The sequence below is a fragment of the Oncorhynchus keta genome, chromosome 1 (assembly GCF_023373465.1).
Source record: "Oncorhynchus keta strain PuntledgeMale-10-30-2019 chromosome 1, Oket_V2, whole genome shotgun sequence".
Taxonomy (NCBI): domain Eukaryota; kingdom Metazoa; phylum Chordata; class Actinopteri; order Salmoniformes; family Salmonidae; genus Oncorhynchus; species Oncorhynchus keta.
Window position 1 is genome coordinate 87,413,586 of NC_068421.1, and position 19,905 is coordinate 87,433,490.

Sequence of the window (19,905 nt, forward strand, 5' to 3'; positions counted from 1 at the left end):
AAAAACAACAAACGAAACGTGAAAACCTAATACAGCCTATCTGGTGAACACTACACAGAGACAGGAACAATCACCCACGAAATACAAAGTGAAACCGCGGCTACCTAAATATGGTTCCCAATCAGAGACAACGAGAATCACCTGACTCTGATTGAGAACCGCCTCAGGCAGCCAAACCTATGCTACACAAACCCCTAATCAGCCACAATCCCAATGCCTACAAAAACCCAAATATGACAACACAATAAACCCATGTCTCACCCTGGCCTGAACAAATATATAACGAAAACACAAAACACTACGACCAAGGCGTGACAGTAGTTATTTTCTCTTTAGTCTCTGTTACCTGACAGAACTGTTCGCTTTTGTTTTGTTACTTTGTTCGAGTGTTTCTTTGATAAATAAAATCATGAACACTTTCCACGCTGCGCTTTGGTCCACTTATTCCGAAGACAGGCTTGACAACTGCATTAATCACTGCATTAATCACTGCATTAATCACTGCATTAATAACTGTATTAATAACTGTATTAATAACTGTATTAATCACTGCATTGATCACTGCATTAATCACTGCATTAATCACTGTATTAATAACTGTATTAATCACTGTATTAATCCTTTGTGTGTGTGTGTGTGTGTGTGTACGCGTACGCGTGTGCTGAAGATAAATACAGTGATTAATGCAGTGATTAATGCAGTGATTAATACAGTGATTAATGCAGTGATTAAACAAAGACAAAGACAAAGACAAAGACAAAGACAAAGACAAAGACAAAGACAAAGACAAAGACAAAGACAAAGACAAATCAGATTGAATGAGTCATGTACATCAGTTGTCATCCCATCCTAAAGCTGTCCCACTCATAATCTATAGTCCTCCTAAACTTCAAAGAGCTGGGCGTAGGATGATCTATCATATGTCATTTCACTTGGCCCATCACGGCAGGAAAATGACCGGATTGCGCGTGCAAAATTATTAGTGTTCCCCTTTCTGAGTGGCCTGGGGGTGAGGCTGCTGCAAAGGGCCTATGTGGCCCAGTCTATGAGCTCCGTGAGGAGCGAGTGGGGGAACACATCTTCCATTGTGTGTGTGTAATGAGCATGAGTGAGTGGGTCGTGAGCGGTGGTGCGGGAGAGTATCAGGGAGATAGACCTGTGTGTTTTCCCTCCAACCACTCTTCACATCCGCCTCCGCAGATACCGTGCACTGGGGAAAGTGTAATGTGCTGGTCCACTAGAGGTGGGTAGCTTCCTGAAGCAGCCCCGGGAACTGGACACCTCCACCATAGACTTCTACAATGATGGCCTGCACACGCACACACAACGCCCTTGCAGGGAGATGGCACTGCTGATTGGCATAAATGTTAATGATGCAAAACATAAACGCACCAGCAAAACACACATGATATGGTGACAGTTTCTGGCTGACAAATCAGTTTTGTTCATTGTTAAAATGACAGCTTTTTGTGCCGTATGTTGTGGTTAGATGTGTGAATGTATGTATGTCGGGGGATATGAGAGTATCTTCACATACTGTATGTATGTCGGGGGATATGAGAGTATCTTCACATACTGTATGTATGTCGGGGGATATGAGAGTATCTTCATATACTGTATGTATGTTCGGGGGATATGAGAGTATCTTCACATACTGTATGTATGTTCGGGGATATGAGAGTATCTTCACATACTGTATGTATGTCGGGGATATGAGAGTATCTTCACATACTGTATGTATGTTCGGGGATATGAGAGTATCTTCACATACTGTATGTATGTCGGGGGATATGAGAGTATCTTCACATACTGTATGTATGTCGGGGGATATGAGAGTATCTTCACATACTGTATGTATGTCGGGGGATATGAGAGTATCTTCACATACTGTATGTATGTCTATGTATCTTCACATACTGTATGTATGTCGGGGATATGAGAGTATCTTCACATACTGTATCTATGTATGTATGTCGGGGGATATGAGAGTATCTTCACATACTGTATGTATGTCGGGGGATATGAGAGTATCTTCACATACTGTATGTATGTTCTATGAGAGTATCTTCACATACTGTATGTATGTCGGGGGATATGAGAGTATCTTCACATACTGTATGTATGTCGGGGGATATGAGAGTATCTTCACATACTGTATGTATGTCGGGGGATATGATCTTCACATACTGTATGTATCTTCACATACTGTATGTATGTTGGGGGATATGAGAGTATCTTCACATACTGTATGTATGTTGGGGGATATGAGAGTATCTTCACATACTGTATGTATGTCGGGGGATATGAGATGTATGTTCTATGAGAGTATCTTCACATACTGTATGTATGTCGGGGGATATGAGAGTATCTTCACATACTGTATGTATGTCGGGGGATATGAGAGTATCTTCACATACTGTATGTATGTCGGGGGATATGAGAGTATCTTCACATACTGTATGTATGTCGGGGGATATGAGAGTATCTTCACATACTGTATGTATGTCTATGTATCTTCACATACTGTATGTATGTTCGGGGATATGAGAGTATCTTCACATACTGTATGTATGGGATATGAGAGTATCTTCACATACTGTATGTATGTCATATGAGAGTATCTTCACATACTGTATGTATGTTGGGGATATGAGAGTATCTTCACATACTGTATGTATGTCGGGGGATATGAGAGTATCTTCACATACTGTATGTATGTCGGGGATATGAGAGTATCTTCACATACTGTATGTATGTTCTATGAGAGTATCTTCACATACTGTATGTATGTCGGGGGATATGAGAGTATCTTCACATACTGTATGTATGTTCGGGGGATATGAGAGTATCTTCACATACTGTATGTATGTCGGGGGATATGAGAGTATCTTCACATACTGTATGTATGTATGAGAGTATCTTCACATACTGTATGTATGTTCGGGGGATATGAGAGTATCTTCACATACTGTATGTATGTGGGGATATGAGAGTATCTTCACATACTGTATGTATGTCGGGGGATATGAGAGTATCTTCACATACTGTATGTATGTTGGGGGATATGAGAGTATCTTCACATACTGTATGTATGTCGGGGGATATGAGAGTATCTTCACATACTGTATGTATGTCGGGGGATATGAGAGTATCTTCACATACTGTATGTATGTCGGGGGATATGAGAGTATCTTCACATACTGTATGTATGTCGGGGGATATGAGAGTATCTTCACATACTGTATGTATGTCGGGGGATATGAGAGTATCTTCACATACTGTATGTATGTCGGGGGATATGAGAGTATCTTCACATACTGTATGTATGTCGGGGGATATGAGAGTATCTTCACATACTGTATGTATGTCGGGGGATATGAGAGTATCTTCACATACTGTATGTATGTCGGGGGATATGAGAGTATCTTCACATACTGTATGTATGTTCGGGGATATGAGATCTTCATACTGTATGTATGTATCTTCTTCATACTGTATGTATGTCGGGGGATATGAGAGTATCTTCACATACTGTATGTATGTCGGGGGATATGAGAGTATCTTCACATACTGTATGTATGTATCTTCACATACTGGGGGGGGATATGAGAGTATCTTCACATACTGTATGTATGTCGGGGATATGAGTATCTTCACATACTGTATGTATGTCGGGGGATATGAGAGTATCTTCACATACTGTATGTATGTCGGGGATATGAGAGTATCTTCACATACTGTATGTATGTCGGGGGATATGAGAGTATCTTCACATACTGTATGTATATGAGAGTATCTTCACATACTGTATGTATGTCGGGGGATATGAGAGTATCTTCACATACTGTATGTATGTCGGGGGATATGAGAGTATCTTCACATACTGTATGTATGTTCGGGGGATATGAGAGTATCTTCACATACTGTATGTGTCGGGGGATATGAGGTATGTATGTCGGGGGATATGAGAGTATCTTCACATACTGTATGTATGTCGGGGATATGAGAGTATCTTCACATACTGTATGTATGTCGGGGGGATATGAGAGTATCTTCACATACTGTATGTATGTTCGGGGGATATGAGAGTATCTTCACATACTGTATGTATGTTCGGGGATATGAGAGTATCTTCACATACTGTATGTATGTCGGGGGATATGAGAGTATCTTCACATACTGTATGTATGTCGGGGATATGGGATATACTGATGTATGTCGGGGATATGAGAGTATCTTCACATACTGTATGTATGTCGGGGATATGAGAGTATCTTCACATACTGTATGTATGTCGGGGATATGAGTATCTTCACATACTGTATGTATGTCGGGGGATATGAGTATCTTCACATACTGTATGTATGGGGGGATATGAGTATCTTCACATACTGTATGTATGTCGGGGGATATGAGAGTATCTTCACATACTGTATGTATGTCGGGGGATCTTCACATACTGTATGTATGTATATGAGTATCTTCACATACTGTCTTCACATACTGTATGTATGTCGGGGGATATGAGAGTATCTTCACATACTGTATGTATGTTCTATGAGAGTATCTTCACATACTGTATGTATGTCGGGGGATATGAGAGTATCTTCACATACTGTATGTATGTCGGGGGATATGAGAGTATCTTCACATACTGTATGTATGTCGGGGGATATGAGAGTATCTTCACATACTGTATGTATGTCGGGGGATATGAGAGTATCTTCACATACTGTATGTATGTTCGGGGATATGAGAGTATCTTCACATACTGTATGTATGTCGGGGGAGAGTATCTTCACATACTGTATGTATGTCGGGGATATCTTCACATACTGTATGTATGTCGGGGGATATGAGAGTATCTTCACATACTGTATGTATGTCGGGGGATATGAGAGTATCTTCACATACTGTATGTATGTTCGGGGGATATGAGAGTATCTTCACATACTGTATGTATGTCGGGGGATATGAGAGTATCTTCACATACTGTATGTATGTCGGGGGATATGAGAGTATCTTCACATACTGTATGTATGTTCGGGGATATGAGAGTATCTTCACATACTGTATGTATGTCGGGGATATGAGAGTATCTTCACATACTGTATGTATGTCGGGGATATGAGAGTATCTTCACATACTGTATGTATGTCGGGGGATCTTCACATACTGATGTAGTATCTTCACATACTGTATGTATGTCGGGGGATATGAGAGTATCTTCACATACTGTATGTATGTCGGGGGATATGAGAGTATCTTCACATACTGTATGTATGTCGGGGGGATATGAGAGTATCTTCACATACTGTATGTATGTTCGGGGGATATGAGAGTATCTTCACATACTGTATGTATGTCGGGGGATATGATATCTTCACATACTGTATGTATGTATATGAGAGTATCTTCACATACTGTATGTATGTTCGGGGATATGAGAGTATCTTCACATACTGTATGTATGTCGGGGGATATGAGAGTATCTTCACTGTATACTTCACATACTGTATGTATGTCGGGGGATATGAGAGTATCTTCACATACTGTATGTATGTCGGGGGATATGAGTAGTATCTTCACATACTGTATGTATGTCGGGGGATATGAGAGTATCTTCACATACTGTATGTATGTCGGGGGATATGAGAGTATCTTCACATACTGTATGTATGTCGGGGATATGAGAGTATCTTCACATACTGTATGTATGTTCGGGGATATGAGAGTATCTTCACATACTGTATGTATGTTCGGGGGATATGAGAGTATCTTCACATACTGTATGTATGTTCGGGGATATGAGAGTATCTTCACATACTGTATCTTCACATACTGTATGTATGTTCGGGGATATGAGAGTATCTTCACATACTGTATGTATGTTCGGGGATATGAGAGTATCTTCACATACTGTATGGGGATATGAGAGTATCTTCACATACTGTATGTATGTCGGGGGATATGAGAGTATCTTCACATACTGTATGTATGTTCTATGAGAGTATCTTCACATACTGTATGTATGTTCGGGGGATATGAGAGTATCTTCACATACTGTATGTATGTTCATACTTCACATACTGTATGTATGTTCGGGGGATATGAGAGTATCTTCACATACTGTATGTATGTCGGGGGATATGAGAGTATCTTCACATACTGTATGTATGTCGGGGATATGAGAGTATCTTCACATACTGTATGTATGTCGGGGGATATGAGTATCTTCACATACTGTATGTATGTATGTTACTGGGGTTCGGGGGATATGAGAGTATCTTCACATACTGTATGTATGTTCATATCTTCACATACTGTATGTATGTCGGGGGATATGAGAGTATCTTCACATACTGTATGTATGTCGGGGGATATGAGAGTATCTTCACATACTGTAATGTTCATATGAGAGTATCTTCACATACTGTATGTATGTTCGGGGGGATATGAAGTATCTTCACATACTTTAATGTCATGAATGTTGTTTGGTTGAATCAAAGTTGTTTCAAGGTCATTTATCAATGTATTGTGACATGGAATCTACGTGGAAAATACATTGGATTGGAAAAAAGTCATCAACGGGATAACATTTAGACCACAGGATTTTGTTGTCATGGTAACCAAATTTCAACATAGAAAAACCTTGTTTAATTTGTACCTTTAAAACTACATCAGATCTTCAATGTTAAATCCACTATCAGAAAAAAAACTATTGGCTGGGCAGCACTTCCTATTAGAGAATTGATTTATCTACATCTACTCTGTTCCCCGGATGCCGAAGAGGTGGATGTCGATTTAAGGCAGCCTCTCCGCACCTCTCTGATTCAGAGGGGTTGGGTTAAATGAGGAAGACGTGGATGTCGAGGAAGACGTGGATGTCGATTAAGGCAGCACCTCTCACCTCTCTGATTCAGAGGAGTTGGGTTAAATGAGGAAGACGTGGATGTTGATTAAGGCAGCCCCCCTCACCTCTCTGATTCAGAGGGGTTGGGTTAAATGAGGAAGACGTGGATGTTGATTAAGACAGCCCCCCTCACCTCTCTGATTCAGAGGGGTTGGGTTAAATGCGGAAGACGTCAGCCTGATTCAGAGGGGTTGGGTTAAATGCGGAAGATGTGGATGTTGATTAAGGCCTGTTGATTAAGGCAGCACCCCTCACCTCTCTGATTCAGAGGGGTTGGGTTAAATGAGGAAGATGTGGATGTTGATTAAGGCAGCCCCCTCACCTCTCTGATTCAGAGGGGTTGGGTTAAATGAGGAAGATGTGGATGTTGATTAAGGCAGCACCCCTCACCTCTCTGATTCAGAGGGGTTGGGTTAAATGAGGAAGACGTGGATGTTGATTAAGGCGTGATTCAGATGTTAAATGAGGGAAGACGTGGATGTTGATTAAGGCAGCCCCCTCTCCTGATTCAGAGGGGTTGGGTTAAATGAGGAAGACGTGGATGTTGATTAAGGCTCACCTGATTCAGAGGAAATGTTGGGGCAGCACCCTTAAGAGGGGTTGGGTTAAATGAGGAAGACGTGGATGATGTCGGAAATGAGGAAGACGTGGATGTTGATTAAGGCAGCCCCCTCACCTCTCTGATTCAGAGGGGTTGGGTTAAATGAGGAAGACGTGGATGTTGATTAAGGCAGCCCCCTCACCTCTCTGATTCAGAGGGTTGGGTTAAATGAGGAAGACGTGGATGTTGATTAAGGCAGCCCCCTCACCTCTCTGATTCAGAGGGGTTGGGTTAAATGAGGAAGATGTGGATGTTGATTAAGGCAGCACCCCTCACCTCTCTGATTCAGAGGGTTGTTGGGTTGGATGTTGATTAAGGCAGCACCCTCACCTCTCTGATTCAGGGGGGGTTAAATGAGGAAGATGTGGATGTTGATTAAGGCAGCCCCCTCACCTCTCTGATTCAGAGGAGTTCAGGGTTAAATGAGGAAGACGTGGATGTTGATTAAGGCAGCCCCCTCACCTCTCTGATTCAGAGGAGTTGGGTTAAATGAGGAAGACTGATTCAGAGGAGTTGGGTTAGGATGGATTAAGGCAGCCCCCTCACCTTGGGTTAGAGGAAGACGTGGATGTTGATTATTAGGCAGCACCTCTCTGATTCAGAGGGGTTGGGTTAAATGAGGAAGACCCCCCTCACCTCTCTGATTCAGAGGGTTGGGTTAAATGAGGAAGACATGGATGGCAGCCCCCTCACCTGATTCAGAGGGGTTGGGTTAAATGCGTGGATGTTGATTAAGGCCCCCCTCACCTCTCTGATTCAGAGGAGTTGGGTTAAATGAGGAAGACGTGGATGTTGATTAAGGCAGCCCCCTCACCTCTCTGATTCAGAGGAGTTGGGTTAAATGAGGAAGACATGGATGTTGATTAAAGCAGCCCCCCTCACCTCTCTGATTCAGAGGAGTTGGGTTAAATGAGGAAGACGTGGATGTTGATTAAGGCAGCCCCCCTCACCTCTCTGATTCAGAGGGGTTGGGTTAAATGCGGAAGACGTGGATGTTGATTAAGGCAGCCCCCCTCACCTCTCTGATTCAGAGGGGTTGGGTTAAATGCGGAAGACACATTTCAGTTGAATGCATTCAGTTGTACAACTGACTAGGTATCCCCCTTTCCCTTTGGTCTCCCATCCAGGATTTTAACCTGGTCGTTGATCGTTTAGCAATCCCACATAACATGAAATAGACATGCTGCTGCTATCTTCATTCCAAAGGGAAGGTTTAACTGGGAAAATTAAATGTGACCACACTCTATCATTAATATATTATGAATGACGCTATTTAAGATTACATACAGTGCCGTCAGAAAGTACTCATACCCCTTGACTTATTCCACAATTTGTTGTTACGGCCTGAATTCAAAACTGATTAAATAAATATTTTTTTCTCACCCATCTACACACAATACCCCATAATGACATGTTTTTAGTAAATGTTTGGTAATGTATCGAAAATGAAATACAGAAATACCTCATTTAGTTAAGCACCTTTGTCAACGATATATGTCTGTATCAGCTTTGCACATCTGGATTTGGGGATTTTCTCCCATTCTTCCTTGCAGATTTTCTAAAGCTCTGTTAAGTTGGATTGGTAGTGGTGGTGAACAGCAATCTTCAAGTCTTCCCACAAATGTTCAATGGGATGGGGTCATAGTCCTGTTGGAATGTAAATCTTCGTCCCAGTATAAGGTCAATTGCACTTTGAAGCAGGTTCTCATCAAGGATTTTCCTGTATTTGGCTTCATTCATTGTTCCCTCTATCCTTACCAGTCTCCCATTCCTTGACACTGAAAAGCATCCCCATAGCATGATGCTGCCTTCACCATGCTTCGCAATAGGGATGGTGTTAGACGAGTGACGAGCTGGGGCTGGTTTTCTTCAGACATAGTGTTCAGGCCAAAAAATGATCAAAGGAAATTGGATGCACCTGAGCCCAATTTTGTTTATTTGATTAGATTTTTTTTATTTTTTACCTTTATTTAACCAGGCAAGTCAGTTAAGAACACATTCTTATTTTCAATGACAGCCTGGGAACAGTTCAGGGGCAGAACGACAGATTTGTACCTTGTCAGCTTGGGGGTTTGAAATCACAACCTTGCGGTTACTAGTCCAACGCTCTAACCACTAGGCTACCCTGCCGCCCCAATTTGGAGTGACATGTATGGCAAAGGGGTGTGAATACTTATTTAAATTAGATATTTATGTACACTGCTCAAAAAAATAAAGGGAACACTTAAACAACACAATGTAACTCCAAGTCAATCACACTTCTGTGAAATCAAACTGTCCACTTAGGAAGCAACACTGATTGACAATACATTTCACATGCTGTTGTGCAAATGGAATAGACAACAGGTTGAAATTATAGGCAATTAGCAAGACACCCCCAATAAAGGAGTGGTTCTGCAGGTGGTGACCACAGACCACTTCTCAGTTCCTATGCTTCCTGGCTGATGTTTTGGTCACTTTTGAATGCTGCCGGTGCTTTCACTCTAGTGGTAGCATGAGATGGAGTCTACAACCCACACAAGTGGCTCAGGTAGTGCAGCTCATCCAGCATGACACATCAATGCGAGCTATGGCAAGAAGGTTTGCTGTGTCTGTCAGCGTAGTGTCCAGAGCATGGGAGGCGCTACCAGGAGACAGGCCAGTACATCCGGAGACGTGGAGGAGGCCGTAGGAGGGCAACAACCCACCAGCAGGACCGCTACCTCCGCCTTTGTGCAAGGAGGAGCAGGAGGAGCACTGCCAGAGCCCTGCAAAATGACCTCCAGCAGGCCACACATGTGCATGTGTCTGCTCAAACGGTCAGAAACAGACTCCATGAGGGTGGTATGAGGGCCCGACGTCCACAGGTGGGGGTTGTGCTTACAGCCCAACACCGTGCAGGACGTTTGGCATTTGCCAGTGAACACAAAGATTGGCAAATTTGCCACTGGCGCCCTGTGCTCTTCACAGATGAAAGCAGGTTCACACTGAGCACATGTGACAGATGTGACAGAGTCTGGAGACGCCATGGAGAACGTTCTGCTGCCTGCAACATACTCCAGCATGACCGGTTTGGCGGTGGGTCAGTCATGGTGTGGGGTGGCATTTCTTTGGGGGGCCGCACAGCCCTCCATGTGCTCGCCAGAAGGAGCCTGACTGCCATTAGGTACCGAGATTATTATATTATTATATTATATTATATTATTATATTATATATGAGATGAGATCCTCAGACCCCTTGTGAGACCATATGCTCATGTGGCTGGAGTGTGTCAGCAGTTCCTGCAAGAGGAAGGCATTGATTGATGCTATGGACTGGCCCACCCGTTCCCCAAACCTGAATCCAATTGAGCACATCTGGGACATCATGTCTCGCTCCATCCACCAACGCCACATTGCACCACAAACTGTCCAGGAGTTGGCGGATGCTTTAGTCCAGGTTTGGGAGGAGATCCCTCAGGAGACCATCCGCCACCTCATCAGGAGCATGCCCAGGCGTTGTAGGGAGGTCATACAGGCACGTGGAGGCCACACACACTACTGAGCCTCATTTTGACTTGTTTTAAGGACATTACATCAAAGTTGGATCAGCCTGTAGTGTGGTTTTCACTTTAATTTTGAGTGTGACTCCAAATCCAGACCTCCATGGGTTGATAAATTTGATTTCCATTAATAATTTTTGTGTGATTTTGTTGTCAGCACATTCAACTATGTAAAGAAAAAAGTATTTAATAAGAATATTTCATTCATTCAGATCTAGGATGTGTTATTTTAGCATTCCCTTTATTTTTTGAGCAGTGTATTTAATTTCAATACATTTTCTACATTGCTGTTCACCGTGATCCCCATCTTACAGTTGGGTTTCAGAAAATCCAAATCCAGATGTGCGAAGCTGATACAGTGTCACGCCCTGGTCAAAGTATTTTGTGTTTATCTTCATTTATTTGGTCAGGCCAGGGTGTGACATGGGTTTTTGTATGTGGTGTGTATGTATTGGGATTGTAGCTTAGTGGGGTATTCTAGTTAAATCTATGGCTGTCTGAAGTGGTTCTCAATCAGAGGCAGGTGTTTATCGTTGTCTCTGATTGGGAACCATATTTAGGCAGCCATATTCTTTGTGTGTTTCGTGGGTGATTGTCCTTAGTGTCTTGATGTCCTTGTTCTGTGTGTATGTGCACCAGTATTAGGCTGTTTCGGTTTTCGTTACGTTTATGGTTTTGTAGTGTTTGTATTTAGATTCGTGTTACGTTAGTTGAATAAACATGGATCGGAATCTACACGCTGCATTTTGGTCCGACTCTCCTTCACCACAAACCGTTACAGAATCACCCACCACACCCGGACCAAGCAGCGTGGTAACAGGCAGGAGCCGCAGGAGAAGCAACAAAGGCAGCAACAGCGGTGCTGTGTGTTTTCTAGTTAAGTCTATGGCTGTCTGAAGTGGTTCTAAATCAGAGGCAGGTGTTTATCGTTGTCTCTGATTGGGAACCATATTTAGTGGTTCCCACTAGTGTCTTGATGTCCTTGTTCTGTGTGTATGTGCACCAGTATTATGCTGTTTTGGTTTTCGTTACGTTTATTGTTTTGTAGTGTTTGTATTTAGATTCGTGTTACGTTAGTTGAATAAACATGGATCGCAATCTACACGCTGCATTTTGGTCCGACTCTCCTTCACCACAAGAGAACCGTTACATACAGACATATATCGCTGTGTAAACAGGTGTGTTTTTTAATTATTTTTAATGCATTTTCAATTCAGGCTGTAACACAACAAAACATGGAATAAGTCAAAGGGTATGAATACTTTCTGAAGGCACTGTAGCATTTGCAAAGTCATCAACAGCTAAAAGAAGATTACTAATTAGTGACCTTAATTTTTTTTCGGACAGCAGATAGCTCAGTGGTTAGAGCGTTGGGACAGTAACTGAAAGGTTGCTGGATTGAATCCCCGAGCTGACGAGGTAAAAATCTGTCGTTCTGCTCCTGAACAAGGCAGTTAACCCACTGTTCCTATGCCATCATTGTAAATAAGAATTTGTTCCTACCTGACTTACCTAGTTAAATAACCACATCAACAACCATATCTCAAACATCAGAAAGAGACAACCATCAGAAACAAAAACCATCTCTCAACTATCAGAGAGACACAACCATCTCTCAACTATCAGAGAGACACAACCATCTCTCAACCATCAGAGACAACCATCTCTCAACTATCAGAGAGAGACAACCATCTCTCAACTATCAGAGAGACACAACCATCTCTCAACTATCAGAGAGACACAACCATCTCTCAACCATCAGAGACAACCATCTCTCAACTATCAGAGAGAGACAACCATCTCTCAACTATCAGAGAGAGACAACCATCTCTCAACTATCAGAGACACAACCATCTCTCAACCATCAGAGAGACACAACCATCTCTCAACCATCAGAGACAACCATCTCTCAACTATCAGAGAGAGACAACCATCTCTCAACTATCAGAGAGACACAACCATCTCTCAACCATCTGAGAGACACAACCATCTCTCAACCATCAGAGACAACCATCTCTCAACCATCATAGAGAAGCAAGCACTATGGCAAATGGAGAGAGAGTTGTCGTAGGCAACAGAGTGTGGTGCCGCCTGTTGGTTACGGAGTGTGTTGTCGTCTGTTGGTTTACGGAGTGTGTTGCCGCCTGTTGGTTACGGAGTGTGTTGCCGTCTGTTGGTTACGGAGTGTGTTGTCGTCTGTTGGTTTACGGAGTGTGTTGCCGTCTGTTGGTTACGGAGTGTGTTGCCGTCTGTTGGTTACGGAGTGTGTTGCCGTCTGTTGGTTACGGAGTGTGTTGCCGTCTGTTGGTTACGGAGTGTGTTGCCGTCTGTTGGTTACGGAGTGTGTTGCCGTCTGTTGGTTACGGAGTGTGGTGCCGTCTGTTAGCTCTCAGTCAAACTGTGGAAATGTAAAACTGTAACTCACCTCTACGGTTAACAGTATGAATTAATTCTGATATTTTTGGTTAAGTTTAGGCATTAGGATTAAATTTAGATTTTCATTGTGACTGGTTAATATTAGGGCTAAGGTTGAAGTTTAGGGTAAAACAGAAAACTAGTGCCTAGCACTGAGATTGAACCTGCGATATTCGGAGCCATAGATTGCAGATTTACTAGATGGTACAAGGTACCCGCGTTCCCACTAGTGGATGGTTGGAAATTGCCATGGAAATAAGATGACAAGCCATCCCATAAGTTCACCATTCCAATAATACCTGGACACCACGTAGTCCACTGGAGTTGGTCACAGAATGAAGTAAGAGGATGCAGAAAAATCACCAGAAAGAGGGTTGAAAGAGGGTTGAACATATGACAAGGAAGAGGAACAAACTATATTCAACTTGTGACAATGGAGAAAATTCCCCCAGAAATAAACATACAGGAAGTTTCCGGTTTCATGTTAACTTGACCAAATAATAATAAAGACATTGGAAATCTTACTCACTAGAGCTCCTACATGTAAGTAGTTCTGGAAGCCTGTCCTTTCAGACTACCCAGTATTCCTACTTTGTAAATAGGTCAGATTGTGTAATGAAAAGCCAACAAATTTCTCAATCAATCAATAATTCATCTGCTTGATTGTCATAAAGCAAACAGGTTGCTTCAAAGTCAGGTGCTCAAACAGTCTTCTATCATACACACATCATGAGCACATTCAAGGCCTATACTTAGACTCCTCCTGGAAGACGAATGTCTTAGTGACAGAGAAGTCCAAACAAGGAAACAGAAAGGAATGATTGGGTTGTCCGTCCTAAGTGCAGTAACAGTTGAAGAGCCTCTTATAGAGGTTAGAGTAGGCCTGGGATATCAGTCAGTCAGCTAGACTTTGAAAGGGGCTATAAATAGCCTAACACTGTACGCCTAACATATTTCATTGTTAACTTTGTGTATTATTAATTAAGATAACAAAACATGTCAATGCAATATCCCCATAGCTACATTTTCTATGATTTGTACACATGTTCAGTCATTACTGCCAACAAATTTATTCTCACCATGAATAAAGTCTAATATTTTCCTAACCATAGAAGCATAAAAAACAACCACATTGCATTACTTATCACGAAACCCCAAAAGATTAACAAGTGCATTCTACTGCAACTGTGGAATGTATACTTAAGGTAGGTCCACCGTGTCGAGTGTGATCACTAGTACATCTACTAGTACTAGTACTTCCTGTATATAGTCATGTTATTGTCTACTCCCTGTATATAGCCATGTTATTGTCTACTTCCTGTATATAGCCATGTTATTGTCTACTCCCTGTATATAGCCATGTTATTGTCTACTTCCTGTATATAGCCATGTTATTGTCACTCCCTGTATATAGCCATGTTATTGTCTACTCCCTGTATATAGCCATGTTATTGTCTACTTCCTGTATATAGCCATGTTATTGTCTACTCCCTGTATATAGCCATATTATTGTCTACTCCCTGTATATAGCCATGTTATTGTCTACTCCCTGTATATAGCCATGTTATTGTCTACTCCCTGTATATAGTCATGTTATTGTCTACTCCCTGTATATAGCCATGTTATTTTCTACCATGGTATTTTCTACTTCCTGTATATAGCCATGTTATTTTCTACCATGTTATTTTCTACTCCCTGTATATAGTCATGTTATTTTCTACTCCCTGTATATAGCCATGTTATTGTCTACTTCCTGTATATAGCCATGTTATTGTCTACTCCCTGTATATAGCCATGTTATTGTCTCCTTCCTGTATATAGCCATGTTATTTTCTACTCCCTGTATATAGCCATGTTATTTTCTACTCCCTGTATATAGCCATGTTATTGTCTACTCCCTGTATATAGGCATGTTATTGTCTACTTCCTGTATATAGCCATGTTATTTTCTACTTCCTGTATATAGCCATGTTATTTTCTACTCCCTGTATATAGCCATGTTATTTTCTACTCCCTGTATATAGCCATGTTATTGTCTACTCCCTGTATATAGTCATGTTATTGTCTACTTCCTGTATATAGTCATGTTATTGTCTACTTCCTGTATATAGTCATGTTATTGTCTACTTCCTGTATATAGCCATGTTATTGTCTACTCCCTGTATATAGTCATGTTATTGTCTACTCCCTGTATATAGCCATGTTATTGCCTACTCCCTGTATATAGTCATGTTATTGTCTACCATGTTATTTTCTACTTCCTGTATATAGCCATGTTATTTTCTACCATGTTATTTTCTACTTCCTGTATATAGCCATGTTATTTTCTACCATGTTATTTTCTACTCCCTGTATATAGCCATGTTATTGTCTACTTCCTGTATATAGCCATGTTATTGTCTACTCCCTGTATATAGCCATGTTATTGTCTACTCCCTGTATATAGCCATGTTATTGTCTACTTCCTGTATATAGCCATGTTATTGTCTACTCCCTGTATATAGCCATGTTATTGTCTACTCCCTGTATATAGCCATGTTATTGTCTACTCCCTGTATATAGCCATGTTATTGTCTACTCCCTGTATATAGTCATGTTATTGTCTACTTCCTGTATATAGCCATGTTATTGTCTACTCCCTGTATATAGCCATGTTATTGTCTCCTTCCTGTATATAGTCATGTTATTGTCTACTTCCTGTATATAGCCATGTTATTTTCTACTTCCTGTATATAGCCATGTTATTTTCTACTCCCTGTATATAGCCATGTTATTTTCTACTCCCTGTATATAGCCATGTTATTGTCTACTCCCTGTATATAGTCATGTTATTTTCTACTTCCTGTATATAGTCATGTTATTGTCTACTTCCTGTATATAGTCATGTTATTGTCTACTTCCTGCATATAGCCATGTTATTGTCTACTCCCTGTATATAGTCATGTTATTGTCTACTCCCTGTATATAGCCATGTTATTGCCTACTCCCTGTATATAGTCATGTTATTGTCTACCATGTTATTTTCTACTTCCTGTATATAGCCATGTTATTTTCTACCATGTTATTTTCTACTTCCTGTATATAGCCATGTTATTTTCTACCATGTTATTTTCTACTCCCTGTATATAGTCATGTTATTTTCTACTCCCTGTATATAGCCATGTTATTGTCTACTTCCTGTATATAGCCATGTTATTGTCTCCTTCCTGTATATAGTCATGTTATTGTCTACTCCCTGTATATAGCCATGTTATTGTCTACTCCCTGTATATAGTCATGTTATTGTCTACTTCCTGTATATAGCCATGTTATTGTCTACTCCCTGTATATAGCCATGTTATTGTCTACTCCCTGTATATAGTCATGTTATTGTCTAATCCCTGTATATAGCCATGTTATTGTCTACTCTCTGTATATAGCCATGTTATTGTCTACTCCCTGTATATAGCCATGTTATTTTCTACTCCCTGTATATAGCCATGTTATTTTCTACTCCCTGTATATAGCCATGTTATTTTCTACTTCCTGTATATAGCCATGTTATTTTCTACTCCCTGTATATAGCCATGTTATTTTCTACTCCCTGTATATAGCCATGTTATTTTCTACTCCCTGTATATAGCCATGTTATTTTCTACTTCCTGTATATAGCCATGTTATTTTCTACTTCCTGTATATAGCCATGTTATTTTCTACTCCCTGTATATAGCCATGTTATTTTCTACTTCCTGTATATAGCCATGTTATTTTCTACTTCCTGTATATAGCCATGTTATTTTCTACCATGTTATTTTCTACTTCCTGTATATAGCCATGTTATTTTCTACCACGTTATTTTCTACTTCCTGTATATAGCCATGTTATTTTCTACCTCCTGTATATAGCCATGTTATTGTCTACTTCCTGTATATAGCCATGTTATTGTCTACTCCCTATATATAGCCATGTTATTGTCTATTTCCTGTATATAGCCATGTTATTTTCTACTTCCTGTATATAGCCATGTTATTGTCTACTCCCTGTATATAGCCATGTTATTGTCTACTTGTTATTGTTATTCCTTATTCACTGTGATTTATTCCTCTTGTCACTATTTCTATTTAGATGTGTTGTATCTTTAATTCTGCATTGTTGGAAAAGAACCAACAAAAATAACCCATAAAGTAAAGCATTTCACCCTTAGTCTACACCTGTTGTTTAAGCATTTCACTGTTAGTCTACTCTACACCTGTTGTTTAAGCATTTCACTGTTAGTCTACTCTACACCTGTTGTTTAAGCATTTCACTGTTACTCTACTCTACACCTGTTGTTTAAGCATTTCACTGTTACTCTACTCTACACCTGTTGTTTAAGCATTTCACTGTTAGTCTACTCTACACCTGTTGTTTAAGCATTTCACTGTTAGTCTACTCTACACCTGTTGTTTAAGCATTTCACTGTTAGTCTACTCTACACCTGTTGTTTAAGCATTTCACTGTTAGTCTACTCTACACCTGTTGTTTAAGCATTTCACTGTTAGTCTACTCTACACCTGTTGTTTAAGCATTTCACTGTTAGTCTACTCTACACCTGTTGTTTACGAAACATGTGGCAAATAAAAGTGTATTTAATATTTATCAAAGGTGCACAACTTGTTTGTCTCAGGGACCAGGCTTCAGAGGCCAGAGGGATACACAATCCCTACCTTAGAGAGGTGCTGGTGTACTTGCCTTGTGGCATCAGGCCTGGTCCAAGCCCCAATTTAAGCTGTTCCCTTTCAATCGCTATGCAATCATTGCTCAGTTCTGATCAAATTTAAGCCACAAAAACAGCAGGAAATGACAAAGAAAAACAAAATGTTATATTTTGGCTAGATTTCCCTTAGTAGTGTTCCTTCTCTGTGACTGGAAGTGTGGTTTTGATATAGAGTTCTTGGTCTATAATGTATCTATATTGGACTGCTCTGGGGAGCACATTTCATGGGGAACAATATTTGGCTGTGCTGCTGGACTGGCTCAGGCTAATTGAGGAAAAGTATTTGGCAGTGCTGCTGGGCTGTCCTACACTGTGATTGGCTCAGGTTCTACACAATGCAGCTACCCGTAGTATAACTGGTGTCTGAATTCAGCACGTAACTGGGACCACAGCTCAATAACAGAGCCAACTGATTCATGTTTGGGTAGAGCAAGCAGATAGGAAACAGCTCTGACTCAGCAATTACATGGTAGTGTAACCTACTGTAGGTTACTTCTGAATAAAGCTGAATAAAACCGGTTACTCTACTCACTCATAGTGTGGTTCCATATTCATCAACGTTGTTTATTCTTTGATTGCACACAGAGAGAGAGCATCATGGGGATAGTTGGAGGAAAGTCCAGCAGGGGATCATTGCCATTTACACGGAGCCAGTCATTGGAATTCTCTCATACATGATGTCATAATGAGCTATCTTGCGACGGTCATAATGATGTCAGAAAATGTAACAGATCTGTACACACAGTGGAGACACCAGAATGATCTCAACATATGTTATTTGTTATCCGTGTTCACAACATTAGATCGTAGTTGATAGGTGCCAATTTAAATAAATTGCTAAAAGTATATTGGCCTAATTACGTCTGTCTATACAGAAATAAAAACAATCATTCAGCAGAGAGCATTACTTATCCACAGAGGATCATACGCATCTTTGAAAGCTGTGGATTGTTTCAAATCACAAGTGTGAAGGCTTACATGCCTATTTGGGAAGCCCGCAATTTGGACAGTGCACTTGGCAATAGGCCTTGCTGATTATTGAGATGCAGTTGTCAGTGAAAAGCATCTAAAATATGTTTGAAGATAATGTGTCTTGAATATAATTTGAAATGTTGAGACAAGAAGAAAGAGATGGGGTGCGTTGTGAAGATATTGGCTTATCTCTCTCCAGAATGCACTCAGGTCTCCAGAATGCACTCAGGTCTCCAGAATGCACTCAGCTCTCCGGAATGCGGTGAGCTGTCTCCCGCCAAATCTTGAGCATTCATTGTTTTAATACTTAGATGTTGACTTATATCAATTACAAGCAATATAGACAGCATACATGGTTAATATTTGGGGCCAAGCTTCCTGCCATTCAGGACTTCGATACCAGATGGTGTCAGAGGAAGGCCCTAAAAATGGTCAAAGATTCCAGCCACCCTAGTCATATACTGTCCTCTCTGCTACCATATGGCAAGCGGTACCGGAGTGCCAAGTCTATGTCCAAAAGGCTTGGGATAGGTGGGGCGCTAGCATCCCACCTCCACAACATCCGGTGAAATTGCAGAGCGAGAAATTCAAAATACAAAAATAATAATAGTAAACATTCATGAACATACAAGTGTTTTACATCGTTTAAAAGGTTAACGTCTTGTTAATCCAACCACATTGTCAGATTTCAAAAAGGCTTTACGGCGAAAGCATACTATGCGATTATCTGAGGACTGTGCCCCACACA